The 12,242-nt window shown below is 46.6% G+C and overlaps 1 long non-coding RNA gene across 1 annotated transcript; it reads left to right on the forward strand.

The window, feature by feature from the left end:
* Positions 1-596: 596 nt before the first annotated feature.
* LOC147124712 (uncharacterized) lies at positions 597-11,505 on the forward strand. The gene is made up of 2 exons (XR_015078876.1): positions 597-1,945; positions 10,265-11,505. It is a non-coding gene; the product is annotated as an uncharacterized LOC147124712 (long non-coding RNA).
* Positions 11,506-12,242: the final 737 nt, after the last annotated feature.

A 12,242-nucleotide genomic window follows, 5' to 3' on the forward strand; every position in this document is an offset into this window, starting at 1 on the left:
ATTAAAATGGCGCCTCCCGCGCTTTTCCTTCCCCAATGGAATAAAATGGCGCCTCCCGCACTTTTCCTTCTTCCCCTTGCTGCCACGCTGCTCCTAGCGTTCTGCAGGGTAATGGCGGCGATCCGCGGCTTCGGCGCGTCTCACTTTTCCTTCCCCTTGTTTTATTTTCGCTACGCTGCCCGGTTCTTGAGCACCGACCGCGCCCTGTACACTCCACCCTCTCTCTCTCTCTCTTTTCCTCCCGACGACGCTGCATGGCCCCTTTGCAGAGCCGCTCGATCGAGCTCGAGCCCGCCGCAGTCCGGAAGGGTCAGCGCACTACCTGCTACCAGCACGATTTGCTGGAACACCTTGACTGGGGAGCCAAGCCCAGCTCTCCACAGCCTCTCCTGCAACTCTCTGAACTCCAATGAATCCTTGGGCGGTTGCCCGCGGTCGACGCCCGTTGTTCTGACTTCGACCTCCAAGAAGCTTCTTCTCAGGGAAAGATCCCCGTGAGGTGATGCAGTACTGCAGGTGAGTTCGAACCTGTTCGTCGCCAATGTAGTGTCCGAGTATAAATAATACACGGACTGCAGGAGAACAATAATAACAGGTATTTACTGAAGACTGAAATACAGAAGCCTGCTATGGCTTTATATACAGGGGTGGTCACTGCCGGTACTGCAGTATAGAATCAGTTCTTCTCTTAAAGGCACATACACAACACATGCAATTAGGGATGGGCAATAAATGCTGGCCTTGCCAGCGACGCCCACATCCCACGAACTAATTAAAGAAAATGGCCGACCCCTTATTCTGAGACTGTGACCCCTAGTTCTAGACTCCCCAGCCAGGGAAAACATCTTCCCAGCATCTATCCTGTCAAGCCCCTTAAGTATTTTATATATTTCAATGAGATCCCTTCTCATTCTTCTAAACTCTAGGGAATAAAGGCCTAGTCTACTCAATCTCTCCTCATGGAACAATCCCCTCATCCCAAGAATCAGTCTAGTGAATCTTCGTTGCAGGTATATCTTTCCTTCGGTAAGGAGACCAGAACTGTACACCGTACTCCAGATGTGGTCTCACCAAGGCCCTATATAATTGTAGTAAGACTTCTTTACTCTTACCATTTGCTTTCCTAATTGCTTTCTGTATCTGCATGTTAACTTTCTGTGATTCGTGTACAAGAATTCCATTTGTCATAGTTTTGCCCACTCACTTAATATCTGTCTATGTCATGTATTCTTAAATGGAATTATTTATGGAAGGAAGCAATATCGACAAGATTTTGAACAATGCAGCACTAGAAGTCTGGGGATAGGTTCTGAGAGGTTAATCAAAGCAAACTAGTCAGATAAGACCCTTGTAATTCTTCTTTCACAGCATTAAATGATGTGCAACAGGATGAAATATGTAATCTTGCCCTTCAGTGAAAATAAAATGCAGTCTTTGTAAGGAAGCTTACAAAAACTTAATTCATGTCAAAATATTTTGTCCCCTTCAAAGAGCTACTGTGGCCGTAAACCAGACATCTCGTCTCTGTGCTGACATGTAACGACGACGTCCATTTTGTGTGTGGTTTTAAAAGTGCTATTTAAAACTGAGTAAAATGCAATAGAAGCCATCGACAAACATTCCATTTTTGTCCTGTCATGTTACCTCTCAGTGGGCTTGAACTAACTTGATTGCTCACTTTTTAGATGTGGTGCACAACCAGTCAGTACATTGCTATGGTAATCAGTTTTATTTCATACTTTTATTTCAGTAAGTTGTAGAAATAGCATCTTTAAGTTGTATAAGGTTAGATTTAGGTTAGATGTCAGGATGTGGTTCTTTTCCAGAAAATAGTGGACCTCTGGAACAGGTTGCCTTCTCGTGTGGTGGACGCCGATTTGCTGAATTCCTTGAAGCGAGAGCTGGACCTGTTTCTGGCTAGGACAGACATCACCTCTTAGAAAAGGTACATAATGCAGGGCCAGAGTAATCTCCTGAACTAGTTTCGATCACCTAGATGGGTCGGAGAGGAATTTCACACATTTTGTCCCCTCCAAATTGGCCTGGGTTTTTATCTGTTTTTTCGCCTTTCTCAGGAGATTGCATGGTTTTTGGGTGGGGTGGGGAGTATATATATTGTGATACACAAAGTATCACAATTGTGTGGGAAATGCTGGATGGGCCAGAGGGTCTTTACCCGTCTGTCATTGTTCGTATGCCTAATTGGGGAGTATGTTATTAGGATGGATGCCACACAGGACGATAATTGTAATCCTAGTTTAAAAATAGTGTTGTAGTTGTAACTGGTGTGATACCACATAAACCAATTAAAGTTTAGCAACAACATCCATCTCACTGCAACACAGTAGATAACACTGGTATGTTACTGCAGAAACTTAAATATATATTTTTTTTAAATGCTGGGGGTAATAAAACATTACATACCATAAATTTATAATATAGTCAAAATCTAATAACATTACATGAGTTAATATCACAAATTTCAATTCTATCTCAAATAAAAATGGAAAAAGGAGGAAGCACTCAGCACATCAGGCAGCATCTGTGGAGAGAGAAAGGTAGGGTTAACCTTTCAGGTCGATGTCCTTTCGTTGCCCAGAAAGCCCTAACCATGGCAGTAAAAGTTACCACGGCACTCCACCACTGGTTCATTTCAAACCTTTCCTCGAATAAGGTGATGAACTCTAGAGGGCATCGATTATCTCGAAGTGTCAGCTGTGGCTCAGTGGGTAGCACATTCGCCTCTGAGTCAGAAGGTTGTGGGTTCAAGTCCCACTCCAGGGACTTGAGCACAAAACTCTAGGCTGACACTCCAGTGCAGTGCTGAGGGAGTGCTGCACTGTCGGAGGTGCCATCTTTCGGATGAGACGTTAAACCGAGGCCCCGTCTGCTCTCTCGGGTGGATGTAAATAGATCCCATGGCTACTACCCTGAAGTGCAGGGTAGTTATCCCCTGTGTCCTGGTCAATATTTATCCCTCAATCAACATAACAAAAACAGATTATCTGGTCATTATCACATTGCTGTTTGTGGGAGCTTGCTGTGTGCAAATTGGCTGCCGCGTATCACACATTACGACAGTGAACACATTCCAAAAGTACTTCACTGGCTGTAAAGTGCTTTGAGATGTCCGGTGGTCGTGAAAGGCGCTATATAAATGCAAGTCTTTCTTTCTTTATCTCCTCTCATCAGAGTGTCTCCAATTAGAGCTGAAGGCTGTTTTTAAAAAAAAAAATAGCCTTCGCTTCAGCCCTTTTAGGGGAATTAAGGAAAGGTGACACTCCACCTTAGAGGGAAGGATCATTGGGCCAGGGCGGCTACCACTGATGCAAATGACCCCTGGGATTTGAGATGAGGTCTGGAATTCTCCCGCTGCCGTGCATGCGGGTTTGGAGGTGGGTCAGTAGGAAAAGTCGCAAAAAAAGGAAGTGCGTCGGGATCCCGCCTTTAACTCAGGCGTGTTTGCCAGCATGGCACGGACCCAAACGGCAGAGGTGGGTGACCTAATTAAGCTCATTAAAACCTTGTTGTCAGACCCTTAATGGTTTTTTTAACCAGACCTTTTGAATTTCATAGGATGACCATGGGAATCGCGCAGCTGGGGAACCATATCTGTCAACCTGAGGCGGAAGCACAGTGGCCATTGAGCGAGGTGATTAATGCAGAGCATGGAAATCCAAATAAATACTCCCACATGACACCTTATTACTTGCCTAAGGGAAAGCAAGGCTCTTGCTGACTTCATTTTCAGCACAGATGTAGGTGTCTAGAGTTTGCAAGTCTTTTCTGCAACCTCAGAAGCCACTCCCACCTCATTGCTACTAACTATCACAAAATTGACAGATTGCTCCTCTGATTGCTACTTGACCTGCCATCTATTACATCAGCACGGGTGTTGCTTATACTGCCTCACATTGGTCCTCGGAATCGGTCCAGGATGAGCCCCACCACCAGCAGAAGCAGGCACACCAGCAGCAGAAGCAGCATAGAAACATAGAAGATAGGAGCAGGAGTAGGCCATTCGGCCCCTCGAGCCTGCTCCGCCATTCAATGCGATCAATCCAAGTTCAGTACCTGCTTTCTCCCCATACCCCTTGATCCCTTTAGCCTTAAGAAATATATCCAACTCCTTCTTGAACATATTTAATGAATTGGCCTCTACTGTCTTCTGTGGTAGAGAATTCTACAGGTTCACCACTCTCTGGGTGAAGAAATTCCTCCTCATCTCTGTCCTAAAAGGCCTACCCCTTATCCTTAGACTGTGACCCCTGGTTCTGGATTCCCCAACCATCGGGAACATCCTCCCTGCATCTAGTCTGTCCAGTCCTGCCAGAATTTTATAAGTTTCAATGAGATCCCCTCTCATTCTTCTAAACTCCAGCGAGTACAAGCCCAATCGACCCAATCTCTCCTCATACGTCATTCCTGCCATCCCAGGTATCAGCCTGGCGAATCTTCGCTGAACTCCTTCCATGGCAAGAATATCCTTCCTCAGATAAGGCGACCAAAACTGCACACAATACTCAAGTTGTGGTCTCACCAAGGCCCTGTATAACTGTAGCAAGACATCCTTGTTCCTGTACTCAAACCCTCTCGCTATGAAGGCCAACATACCATTTGCCTTCTTAACCGCCTGCTGCACCTGCATGCTTACCTTCAGCGACTGGTGCACAAGGACACCCAGGTCTCATTGCACTTCCCCTTCTCCCAATCTATTGCCATTCAGATAATAATCTGCCTTCCTGTTTTTGACACCAAAGTGGATAACCTCACATTTATCCACGTTATATTGCATCTGCCATGCTTCTGCCCAATCACCCAACCTGTCCAAATCTGTAGTTTCTTGGCACCCTCCTCACAGCACACACGTCCACCCAGCTTTGTGTCATCTGCAAATTTGGAGATATTACATCTAGTTCCCTTGTCTAGATCATTAATATATATTGTGAATAGCTGGGGTCCAAGGACCGATCCCTGCAGTACCCCACTAGTCACTGCCTGCCACTCAGAAAAAGACCCGTTTATTCCAACTCGTTGCTTTCTATCTGCCAACCAGTTCTCTATCCAAGTCAATACCTTGCCCCCAATCCCATGTGCCTTAACTTTACACGCTAATCTCTTATGTGGGACCTTATCGAAAGCCTTCTGAAAGTCCAAATACACCACATCCACTGGTTCTCCCTTATCTATTTTATTAGTTACATCCTCAAAAAATTCCAGTAGATTAGTTAAGCACGATTTACCTTTTGTAAATCCATGTTGACTTTGTCCGATCCTGTCACTGTTTTCCAAGTGATCTGCTATTACATCTTTTATAATGGACTCTAGCATTTTCCCCACTACCGATGTCAGGCTTACTGGTCTGTAATTCCCTGTTTTCTCTCTACCACCTTTTTTGAATAGTGGGGTAACATTAGCTACCCTCCAATCCATGGGTACTGTTCCAGATTCCATCGAATGTTGGAAGATGATCAGCAATGCATCTACTATTTCTAGTGCCACTTCCTTAAGTACCCTAGGATGCAGATTATCAGGCCCTGGGGATTTATCGGCCTTCAATCCCATCAATTTCCCTAACACCATTTCCCTACAAATACTGATTTCTTTCAGTTCCTCCCTTTCATCAGACCCTATGTTCCCCGACATTTCTGGGAGGTTATTTGTGTCCTCCTTTGTGAAGACAGAACCAAAATGTGTATTTAATTGGTTCACCATTTCGTTGTTCCCCATTATAAATTCCCCTGATTCTGACTGCAAGGGACCTACGCTTGACTTCACCAATCTTTTTCTCTTCACATATCTATAAAAGCTTTTACAGTCAGTTTTTATGTTCCCTGCAAGCTTACTCTCATATTCTATTTTCCCTTTCTTAATTAATCCCTTTGTCCTCCTTTGTTGAATCCTAAACTGCTCCCAATCCTCTGGATTACTGCTTTTTCTGGCCAATTTATATGTCCTCTCCTTGGATCTTATGCTATTCCTAATTTCCCTCGTTAGCCACGGTTGAGTCACCTTTTTTGTTTTATTTTTATGCCAAACTGGGATGAACAAATCCAGCAGCAACAAGAACAGCAGCCGTCTCCTCAACATCCTGATGCTCCACAGGACAGAGGGCATCAACGCAGGGCTGCACCGCGCCAGAGGTGATACCCCAACACAGGGTATACAGGCAGAGGATGAGCTTCCTCAACATGACTGAGCAGCAGTGCCAAAGGAGGTTCAGGCCATCGCGCCAGGTAGTCACAGACATTTGCAGCTGGCTATAGCAAGACCTGCAGCCCAGACGACCTGGTGGACACGGCTTACCAGTGGCTGCCAAAGTCACCAGTGCCCTCAGCTTCTTTGCCCCCGGCTCCTTCCAGGGATCTGCAGCAGACATTTGCGGCATCTCTCAGTCGGTCGCCCACAGCTGCATCACACAGGTCACCGATGCCATGTTTGACAAGTCAGCCAATTATATCAACTTTGCCACTGATGAAGCCAGTGTTACTGAGCGGGCACTCGGCTTTGCCACTCTGGCTTCCCATGGGTGCTTCTTCTTCTCTTCTTCTTAGGCAGTCCCTCGGAACCGAGGATGACTTGCTTCCACATTAAAAATGAGTTCGCAGGTGACTGATTAGTCCAATGCGGGACCTACAGTCTCTGTCACAGGTGGGGCAGACGGTGTTTGAAGGGGCGGGTGGGCGGGGTGCTTGGGTTGACGTGCGCTGCCTGCGCTTGGCTTCCGCTTGCTCCTGGCGAAAAGACTCGAGGTGTTCGGCGCCTTCCCGGATGCTTCTCCTCCACTTTGTGCGGTCTTGAGCCAGGGATTCCCAGGTGTCGGTGGGGATGTTGCACTTTTTCAAGGAGACTTTGAGGGTGTCCTTGAAGCATTTCCTCTGCCCACCTGGGGCTCTCTTGCCGTGCCGGAGCTCCGAGTAGAGCGCTTGTTTTGGGAGTCTCGTATCGGGCATGCGGACAATGTGCTGGGGATGTTGGCCTGAGCAAGAACACTGGGTGCAGGGCAAGGGCTTCCACTCCCTCCGTGTGCAGCTCGTTTGCAACCGTATGAAGATCATCATGCACGTGTGCGCCAAATTCCCTGGCAGCTGTCATGACTCTTTTGTCCTGCGCCAGTCCACCTTCCCTCAGCTCTTCGCACCGCCAAACAGACTTACCAGCTGGCTGTTTGGAGACAAGGGCTATCCACTGAAGATGTGGCTCATGACACCCTTGAAGAGGCCAAGTACTGAGGCCCAGGAGCGCTATAATGAAAGCCACATATCCACCAGATGTGTCATAGCGCAAACAATAGGCATGCTGAAGATGTGCTTCAGATGCCTTGACAGATCTGGAGGAGCCCTTCAGTACGCACCAGCCTGGGTCTTCAGAATAGTCGTCTGCTGCATGCACTTTGTGAGCACCCCTCATGTCCATGTCCCCTTTCACCATCATCCTTCTCGTGGGCCACCCGCACTTCCCTGCTAGCAAGGAGCTGGAGAGCACCTTGCTGCACAGCAGTGGAGCGATGAAGGCCCAAGTCTACGTTTATGTCCCTCCTTGAGAGGAGGTCTATGAGTACCTGCCATCTGTTATCCACAACTAGCATGAGTGATGCTTTTGCTGCTCCATGCAGGTGGCCATCCTTTCCATGGAAGAACACATTGTCGCCATTGCCTGCGACGTGGTGCTCATGTTGGAGATGGACTCCTCCATTCTCTGCACATTTGCAGATATCGCAGACACAAAACCTGTCAGAGCCTCCTGCACCTTCAGGATCACCCTCTTTCTCGATGGCCCCCGAGGCTCAGTGTCTGCATGCAGCTCAGCAGAGCGGGGAGCGTCCTGGGCCCTCCAACGAGGAGTCTCCACTGCTGTCCCTGTCTCCACCATCTCCTCTTGCTCACTTGTGACTTGTGAGACACCAAGTGACAGCACTCGCACAGGACCACCGAGGTGTCCGTATCTGCGCTGGTGCTGGGTGCACTTAGGTCTGGTGACGGTGCACCCTCAGATCCTGTGAGGAGTTGTCTTCCTCCTCCAGCTGGACATTGGGGGGGTGAGGGGGGGGGTGGCTCTTGATGGACCTGTGGGAGAGTAAAGAGATGAATTAGAAACGTTATATTAAGAATGGTAATGATACCATTATGCACATGATGACCATGCACTGGCTGCTGACATCAGTTCCCATATGAGTGATTGCTGTATGCCATGTGGCTGTTTGAGATGTAATTCTGTCACCAGGTTGCTGAGAGGTCCCCCTCTCTCCGTTTCCCACCGCCAGCAGCTCCGCAACTCTTGAGACCTCCAGGGAGACTTCCTCTCCTGCCGTCAAAGGATTGAGGGCCACCTTCAGTTTTCTCCCTCTCCCTGTTGTTGTGCTCTCATTTCTCCTGCAAGGAGGGAAAGAAGAGAAGTTGAGTGAGAGTGATGGCATGAATGTAAAGAATGTGTGGGTTTCATCTGTAGAGGGTGACTATGAGGGAGTGTGGTGCCAATGCCAAAGTGCCAATGCCAAATGGCCTTCTTGTGTGGTGTTACTTGGTATGATTACATTAGGATGAGTGTGAGAGGTAGTTAGTCAGAGCGGGATGTGAGTATGTACATAGAGAGAGAGGGATGGGTGGACGTGCAAGGTATGTTGGTGTGAGTAATGATGTGCAGGAGCAGGCTTGGGAAGGGAGAGTGATGGGGATGTGGGGACAGGCCCAGCAGGATGAAGGTGAGTGTGATTTTGCACTCACCTTTCCTGATCTCATGAGATCATTAAAGCGCTTCCGGCACCGCACCCAGATCCCTGATGTTCACCTCCTCTGCAATTTGGAGGCAGTCTCTTTTTGTCTCCTGGGGAGGTCTCTTTCGCCCATCTCCTTGCATGCTCTGACCCACTCCACAAGAACATGTAGGGAGTCATCTGAAAACCTGGGTGCAGCCCTCTATCTTTCTGAAGCCTGGGTGCAGCCCTCTATCTTTCTGAAGCCTGGGTGCAGCCCTCTATCTTTTGAAGCCATGTTGTGAAGTCTCGGCAATAAAAGAAAGACTTGCATTTATATAGCGCCTTTCACGACCACCAGACGTCTCTAAGCGCTTTACAGTCAATGAAGTACTTTTGGAGTGTAGTCACTGTTGTAATGTGGGAAATACAATAAGCAGATCGTGCAATATCCTCCCTGCACACTCCTAGATGAACCTTTAAATCCGATGTGGCCAAGGTTACTTTAAATATCCCCGCTGGAAATGAGTCCACAATGACATTGTCAGACTTGCACCATTTAATAGAGCCGGGAAACACGCAGGTCTGCCTTAATGGGCACCATTAACTGAAAGTCACTCTGAGAAACGGGATGATCAGAACAATGCGATTCCGGCCCGCATACACCTGACCCAACTCGGTGAGCAAAATTCCGGCCAAGGTCTCCGGGGAAGGGAGGGCTGAGCTGGACCCCAGGCCAGTAAATTTGGAGAGAACAAATCAAAAAAATCTATTTTTATTTCTTAAAAGCTGCTCCAAGTAAAATGTGTCCTAATTCTGCTTTCTTTGGTGAGTGTTTATACGCTTCAAAATGATGAAGTTTAGCACTGGGAAATGGAACATACTTGCACTTTGGATTTAACACAGTAGTAAATTCTGGCAAAAGTAAAAAAGCTGCAATTTAGCCAATTTTTAGGAGCAGATCTAACTTTAGTTATATTTTAAGATGCTTACACCACCAGTGGTAAAAGTCACAATCCAACCAGGTTTAATTACTGCCAAAAGAATGCAGTCAATACTGTCATCTTTTTATGATGGAACTTGTAACAGTTTAATTCCTAACAGTAAATTGAAAAGCAGTGGCTCAAAATATTGAACATAGTTAACACCCAGTTAATGCCAAAACTGCCTTTACACTCACACATTTGAATATTAGGGGGGGAGAAATTCAACTCCTCGCTGCCCGTTTTGCACCCATAACATTGGCGTTAGGCCCCCATATTTTGCATGATGAACTCTCGTGCCCTGTGTGCACCGGCAGATTGAGTCAGATGTGTTTTGGTCATCCAGGATGCCTGCCTGAAAGTGGGGGCTAATGAATATATGTAAATGAGAGTCCTGCACCTGTTTAAGGATCCTTCTGCCAAATTCAATGTCATGAGTGCTGCATTCATCCATTCTAAAACCTGCCCACAAACCCTGAGTGGGAACAGTTGTAACGGAGGCTGTTATTTAAAGGGATCCTTGGCTCCATTTATGAGATGTGTGTTAGATGCTGTGGTTGACTACAAAAAATGTGTTATTTCTTTGGAGCTGTCCAGGAGCTTCTGCACAAACTTGAGCGCGCTGCTCGGTCTGCCATGGGGCTGGAGGATGAGGGGAAGGAAGAGCAGCAAGTTAAGAGTGGCGAAACCTGCGGCTGTCAGGAGAAGAGGGTGAAAGAGGGACGGATGCAGGAGGCCTCACAGCACACGAGTTATACAGGACCATAACATTGTATCTCCAGTTAACTGAGGAGCAGTGTGCCAAGCGACTCCACTTCACCAGGGAGGCTGTGACAGAGCTATGCCACCTGTTGCAGCATCAGCTGCAGAGGTGTCAACTGTGGCTCAGTGGAAACACTCTCACCTCTGAGTCAAGGTCATGGGTTCAAGCCCCACTCCAGAGACTTGAGCACAACATCTAGGCTGACACTCACAGCTCGGAGGTGCCGTCCTTCAAATGAGACTTTAAACAGATGCCCCATCTGCTCTCTCACTAAAAGATCCCACTGCACTATTTCGAAGAAGAACAAGGGAGTTCTCCTCGGTCAATATTTATCCATCAATCAACATCACTAAAACAGAGGATCTGGTCATTATCACAATGCTGTTTGTGGGATTTTGCTGTGCGCAAAATAGCTGCCACATTTCCTACATTACAATAGTGACTACACTCCAAAAGTACTTAATTGTAAAGTGTTTTGGGATTTCTTGGGGTTGTGAAAGGTGCTGTATAAAAGCAAGTCTTTCTGTCTGTCTATTTTGGATGAGTTATGTTTGCAGAAGCCCCTGCGCTTCCTGCAGCTCCAAAAAGTCACTGTCCAAAAATGTTAAACTCAGTTAGAGCAGCCAACACAGGCAACAAAAAGGCCTATTTGGTAGTGGGAGTAGTCAGTATAGTGTACATATCTTTGGGGAGATAATATCAGACCATATGTTAAAGATTATACAATCAGGGTAGGGGAGAGAACTTTGGAACAACTTCTGAAGCACAAAAGGTTAAAGTAATTGAAGTCAGCGGTATTTCTGCCAACAGTAATGTTTGCTTGTGTCTCTGTCAGCACTCCCTGTACTTTGTTACTTTGTGACCTATTCTTGCAGTGAATTTCAAGTAGTCTTTCAATCCCAAGGTAAAATGTTGTTAATGCAGAATGAACTGGCCAGTAGTTAGTTTTGAAAGTTAGCTGCAAAATAAATGTTTTAAATGGGATAATGTTCCTTTGAAGTTGGAGGCTGTGGAAAATTGCAAACACTAAATTTTGTGATGAAAAATTAAAGATTGTACCCACTGTTTATCGCTGATTTTTTTTGTGTTAAACTGAGTTGGTACTGGAAAGTACAGGTAGTTAATGAAAAGTGGATCACAGCCAATAAGCCCTGATAAAGAAATAAAAAACATCTCACAATTCATCACTGATGCCTCATTATATGAAACCTTCAAAACCAACTTAATTATGATGACCTCTTTTATACAAATCTGCACTTCCTCCCTGATCAAGCCAACTGGGTCAATGTCAACCAGCTGCTCACAACACTGGAGTCCTTCCTACTCTCCCAATAGGGAATTCAGAAGAAACCTCTTTGCCCAAAGAGTGGTGAGAATGTGGAACTCTCTTCCACAGGGAGTGGTTGAAGCGAATAATATAGATGCATTTAAGGGGAGGCTGGACAAACATCTGAGGGAGCAGGGAGTAGAGCGTTATGCTGATAGAGGTAGATGAGGAAAGATGGAAGGAGGCTAAACACCGGCATAGACTGGTTGGGCCGAATGGCCTGTTTCTGTGCCGTATATCCTATGTAAAGACACGACAAAGACACTTTCATAGGGATACCCAATTGTTATTGCCAAGCGCCCAGTGAACAGAAGTGCAGAGTGCAGCAAAGAGAATAAGCACACATCCCACAGTACTTCCCTCTTGTGCAAACGGAACCCAAAGTCCCAGGAGAGTTCTGCGAAAACCAAAGTGAAGAAGGCACCTGCACAACCTCTGGGCATGCCCAGAAATGCAGCTCTGCTGGAAAACTGCTAC

This window comes from Somniosus microcephalus, chromosome 1, assembly GCF_052327205.1.
Source record: "Somniosus microcephalus isolate GS21.2 chromosome 1, FLI_Smic_1.0, whole genome shotgun sequence".
Lineage (NCBI taxonomy): Eukaryota > Metazoa > Chordata > Chondrichthyes > Squaliformes > Somniosidae > Somniosus > Somniosus microcephalus.